The sequence below is a fragment of the Asparagus officinalis genome, chromosome 5, assembly GCF_001876935.1.
Source record: "Asparagus officinalis chromosome 5, Aspof.V1, whole genome shotgun sequence".
NCBI classification, from domain to species: domain Eukaryota; kingdom Viridiplantae; phylum Streptophyta; class Magnoliopsida; order Asparagales; family Asparagaceae; genus Asparagus; species Asparagus officinalis.
The window spans coordinates 130,961,726-130,967,840 of record NC_033798.1 but is presented as its reverse complement, the minus strand read 5'-3'; positions in this window follow the sequence as shown (position 1 = coordinate 130,967,840).

Here is a 6,115-nt window from a genome sequence, read left to right as displayed (position 1 = left end):
GTCATAACTATTTGTTTTACTTGCAGGTGCCCTCGATAGTTCAGTCCTTGCACTGATGAGAGGAAGAGTGGATATCTCACTTCGCTGAGATATTTCGCTACTGAGTCTGGGTTTCCTTCGCGAAACACAGATATCGAGTTTGACTTGTACTTTTGTGAAAACAAAAGTCAGGGTTCTCTCTCAGGTGATATCACTTTCGCGGCGGTGGACGTAACTTTGCGCCCAACAATTGGTATCAGAGTCCCTTATTCAGATTGGAGGTGGTAAAATTTCTGATCTGAGGTGGTGGTTGACTATTATGTAGTAAAACACAAGTAATTGTTAAAAATTTCTGAGAGAAGCGGATTTACATAATTCAAGCGGAAAAATGACTTCTACAAGTAAAACAAATAAAGTTGGTAAATACGAGATTGAAAATTTTAATGGGAAAATAATTTTTCCTATTGGAGGATGCAGATGAAAAATTCGCTGATTTCGTAAAAATTGCACAAGGCTTTGGCTGGAAAAGAGAAGAACAAAAATATATCTGATGAAGATTGGGAGGAGCTGGATCTAGAAGCACATGCATCGATTATCCTTTGTCTTGAAAGGGATGTAGCTTTCTTGGTGGACGGGGAGGAAACAGCTGCGGGCGTGTGGTTGAAGTTAGAAAGCACCTTCATGACGAAGAGTCTAATGAACCGGATCTATTTAAAATCCAAATTGTATACTTGCAAGATGGATGAAGGCTCGTCAATCCGGGAGTATATCAACAAGTTTGATAGGATCATATTGGATTTGAAAGACATTGAGGTGACAGTGAAAGACGAGGATCAGACGCTTCTACTACTTCTATCTCTGCCGAAGTCTTATGAGAACCTGGTACAAACACTGATGCTTGTGGGTGATACTTTGTCGATGGATGAGACTAGAACATCGCTTCTAGCGGATGATCTTTGAAAAATTACAACTAGTGATATGGCCACTGGTGGTAATAAAGAACAAGCGTAGGGACTGTTTGCCAGAGAAAGAGGCAAGAGAGGAAAGTCTAGATCTAAATTGAGACCTCTTGCGGGACGGGCGTGTTTCAAATATGGTAAAGTTGGGCATTTCAAGGTCGATTGTCCTAACAAGAGATCGATTGTCCTAACAAGAGAGTAGGTGGGAAGAAGAACAACAACAAGACTGAAAGACGAGAAGGCAAGGAAGAGGCGAGCTACGCTTCAGGGGAAGGGAGCGATAAAAAATTCTATGTTGTCACGGGTGGCGAGGATACCTCCGGGAAGTGGATTCTTGATTCTGGTTGCTCTTACCATATGTGTCCAAATAGGAAGTGGTTTACTACCTACAAGAGCATTGATGGTGGAACCGTATTGATAGGGAACAACCATGCTTGTAAAACGATGGGGCTAGGTGATATTAAAATCAAGATGCATGATGGAGTGGTTCGAACCCTAACAGACGTACGACACGTTCCCGACTTGCGAAAGAATCTCATCTCAGTCGGTGCTTTGGACTCCGGGGGTTGCAAGATTGTAACAGAGAACTGAGTGAAGAGGGTCGTTCGAGGTTCCCTAACAGTGATGAAGGGTGTTCGTCACGGTAATCTATATACTCTCTCGGGTACGACGATGACGGGAGATGTAGCAGTTGGAGCTGAACGAAGTGGTGGAGACCCATGTGAGCACACACGGTTATGGCATAGACGGCTTGGGCACATGTCAGAGAAGGGTCTAGATTTGCTTGGTAAAGAACCTGAAGAAATCTTGCATGGATTTTTGTGAGGATTGTGTATGGAAAGGCGCACAGGGTCCAGTTTCTAAGGAGCAATCACAAGAACAGAGGGATACTAGATTATGTGCATACGGATGTTTGGGGTCCGGCTTCGACAACTTCTAAGGGTGGTTCCAGATATTTTGTCTCATTCATAGATGATCATTCGAGGTATGCTTGGATTTATTTTCTGAAGCATAAAAATAAGGTATTTGAGACATTCAAGAAGTGGAAGGCGAAGGTTGAGAACAGGACAGAAAAGAAATTGAAGACACTAAGATCTGATAACGGTACAGAGTATACAGACGGTGCTTTCAAGGAGTTCTGTGATCAGAAAGGGATTGCCAGACACTGGACAGTCAGGTCTACACCACAACAAAATGGGGTCACGGAAAGACTAAACCGAACACTGCGGGAGAAAGCAGTGAGTATGCGAGATCATATGCTGGTTTGGGCAAAGAATGGTGAGCAGAGTCGATTGCTACAGCTTGCTATATAGTGAATCGATCTCCACATTCGACATTGGACGGTGATACACCCTATCGGGTGTGGTCAGGGGAGCATGCAGATTATGAGAGGCTCCGGATTTTCGGATGTACCGCCTACTATCATGTCAATGAGGGAAAGCTTGACGCGAGGGCTAAGAAGGAAATTTTCTTGGGGTATGCAAAGGGCGTAAAAGGCTACCGTCTTTGGTGTATAGAAGATTCAAAATTCGTGATCAGCAGGGACGTTACCTTTGATGAGAAGTCCATGATTGCTAGGGTTCCCAAAGATGGTGGTGTTGAGACTGTTGGGACTTCCAAGTCCCAGGTTATTGAGATAGAACCTAAAGACCAACTAGGTTCTAGTCATGTTCAAGTGGAAAATCAAGTAGATGATGAGCTTGAGCAGGATACATAAGCACTACAATAACAGCAGCTTGAGGATAGCTTGGCTTCCACTAGGCCAAAGCGAGCATACAAACATGTACAGAAGCTGGGGGCTGATCAACCCCTGAAGAACTATGGGCAAGTTAATTTGGTTGAGTACGCACTCTCGGTAGAAGAAGATGAGCCGGTCTCCTTCAAGAAAGCTATTCGAGATAAAGATAGCGATAGTTGGTTGGCTGCGATGGAGGAGGAGATGGAATCTCTCCGGAAAAATCAAACATGGGAGGTGATCTCATTGCCCGTAGGAAGAAAAGCTATTGGTTGTAAGTGGATGTATAAGAGAAAGGAATATTCTTCAGAGCTCGGTGGTACGAGGTATAAGGCGAGGCTAGTGGCTAAGGGGTTTGCACAAAGAGAGGGTGTGGATTACAATGAGATATTTTCTCCGGTGGTAAAACACACTTCTATTCGGGTGCTATTGAGTATTGTTGCTCATGGTGATCTTGAGCTGGAACAACTCGATGTCAAGACGACCTTCTTGTACGGAGACTTGGATGAAGAGATCTATATGCATCAACCTGAGGGATACAAGGTTGAGGACAAGGAGAGTCATGTATGTCGCTTGAGGAAGTCACTTTACGGATTAAAGCAATCTTCGCGACAGTGGTACAAGCGATTTGACTCATTCATGCTGAAGCATGGGTTTTCCCGAAGCGACTATGATTGTTATGTTTACATTCGGAAGCTTCGTGGAGGTGATTATATCTATCTCCTGTTGTATGTGGATGACATGCTTATTGCATCGAAAAATAAGGTAGAGATAGATAAGCTGAAATCTTAACTTAGCAATGAGTTCGAGATGAAGGACATGGGCGCTGCTAGGAAAATACTGGGTATGAAGATTAGAAGAGAGCGGGTGAATCGGCGATTGTTCTTGAGTCAGAAGGGCTACATAGAGCGGGTGATCGTGAGGTTCGGGATGCAAAGTGCAAAGTCAGTGGTGACCCCATTAGCTCCACACTTTAGGCTTTTAGGTAAACAATCTCCACTACAGCGGAAGATAAGGCACACATGGATCATGTCCCTTATGCTAGTGCAGTTGGCAGCTTAATGTACGCAATGATTGTACACGCCCTGATATTTCACAGGCGGTTAGTGTGGTCAGCAGATTCATGGCGAATCTGGGAAAGACGCACTGGGAAGCAGTGAAATGAGTCCTGAGGTACTTGAAAGGTACCGCGGATACGGGTCTGTGTTTTGGTGGAGATACATATCAGGTCGACGGGTATGTGGACTCAGATTATGCGGGCGATCTATATAGACGACGATCTACTACTGGTTATGTATTCAGGATTACAGGAGCTCCAGTTAGTTGGCGATCGATGTTGCAGGCTACAGTGACACTTTCTACAACAGAGGCCGAGTATATGGCTATGGCGGAGGGAGTAAAGGAAGCATTGTGACTGAGGGGTCTTCTAGACGATTTGGGGATTGAGCAGGAGAGCGTGAACTTGTGGTGCGACAGTCAAAGTACGATTCACTTGGCGAAGAATCAAGTTCACCTTGCTCATACCAAGCATATCGATGTCAGGTATCATTTTTTACGGGATGTCATAGAGGAAGGCGATATTTCTCTCATGAAGGTGCATACGAATGAGAATCCCACGGACATGTTAACCAAGGTGGTCACAAGTAGTAAGTTTAAGCATTGCTTGGACTTACTTCATATCAGCCCGTGTTGATCTGCCTAAGAGGGCATGGCCCTTTGGGGCGATGATGGAGGTGAGGTGGAGACTATGTTGGAGAATAATAGCAAAACTATGATTAGCTTGATCCCGGTGGAGGGTACGTAGGCAGGCGCGGTATAGTGACGCAACTGGTTTGGCCTGGTTCTGGCCTGGATCTCTCTGGTGGAGTTCGTGGGGTTCTTCTGGTGTTCGTCCAAAATTTGAGGTTTATCAAATGATGTACGAGGTGGAGAATTGTGAGCGGGGGACAGGGGGCCCACCCACGTGGGCCGCTCGCCCGCTTCCTTCGTGCGCGCGCACGCAAAGGCGCCCACGCGCCTTTTGCTTCCTGCGCTCATTTCCCGCGCGCGCTCCTTTTTCCTGCGTCTCTTCTCCAGCCCAAAATCTTCAGCCTTGCCCCTTGCTCTTCTATAAATAGAGAAGGGGTGGAGGAGTTATTGTGTGGGGAAAAATTAGTGGGAAAAACACTAAGTGGGTTGTGTAGAGTTCTTTTGAGAGAAAAGAAAGAGTGAGTTGAGAGAGAACTTGTAAAGTTTGATATTCTCCTCATAGTGAAACCTCCTTCCATGGACGTAGGCAAGTTTGCCGAACCACGTTAATCTCGTGTTTGTATTGTCATAACTATTTGTTTTACTTGCAGGTGCCCCCGATAGTTCAGTCCTTGCACTGATGAGAGGAAGAGTGGATATCTCACTTCGATGAGATATTTCGCTACTGAGTCCGGGTTTCCTTCGCGAAAAACAGATATCGAGTTTGACTTGTACTTTTGTGAAAACAAAAGTCAGGGCCCTCTCTCTCAGGTGATATCGCTTCCGCGGCGGTGAGCGTGACTCTGCGCCCAACAAAAGGATTCATTGGTCTATATTCTTCAACACAGATGCAGTTTTGTTCTTCCTCCAGCATGCACCTATACATGGATCAACCGTTTAAAATTATGGTAAGCATGCGCACGCGGTCATGCCAAAAACCCATTTCGGCTTGGCAGCAGAGCACCCTCCGATCCTGTGTATGTACGTAGACCGTGGAAGTGAAGCAGCACGTACTAAAAAGATTAATCCTACCAAACGGAGTGAAGGAGGTCTCCATATCCAGGCTTCAATTCCCTGCAGGTAACTTCAGGTGCAGACTAATTATAGTAACAAACGTATGAATGTTGGCGTACAAACAGTTATGCGAATTAATAATAGAAAATCACGTACTTACCAAATGAAAGCATATATATATATATCCATCCGTTGATTTTATGTACCACTACAACATAAGCAAAAAAGACGATGTGCTAAACAAACGACAACTAAGGAGATAAAAATGGACGACAAGTAGTTCGTAAATGGCGGATTAATTGAGAGGAGAAGAAGGTGAAGTCTAGGTGCACGGACAGCGTGCAATTCACTATAACAGGAAAGGAGGGAGGAAGTTTAATTAAGGTAATAATAATTGTAGGGAGGCGAAGTGAGCATATAATTGCAGAGGAGAAAAAGGGGAACACAACCCATCGAGGCCGCATCTAATGCGGGACCCTACACCGAATAGCCTTCACGAGCGCGTAGGGGAAAGGATAATAGAAAGACAAAGAGGAAGGCGGGGCCAAACAGCGTCGACATTCCTCCCCAAATCCCTCTCTCTTTCTTCATGCTGCGGTTCGTTTGACAAGAGAAAGCAACAACGCCCAACAGCGATACGGCGACCACCCGAGGAGGAGGAGGAGGTGGTGGGTCGTGGGATAATGGGTCAGCAGTGGCA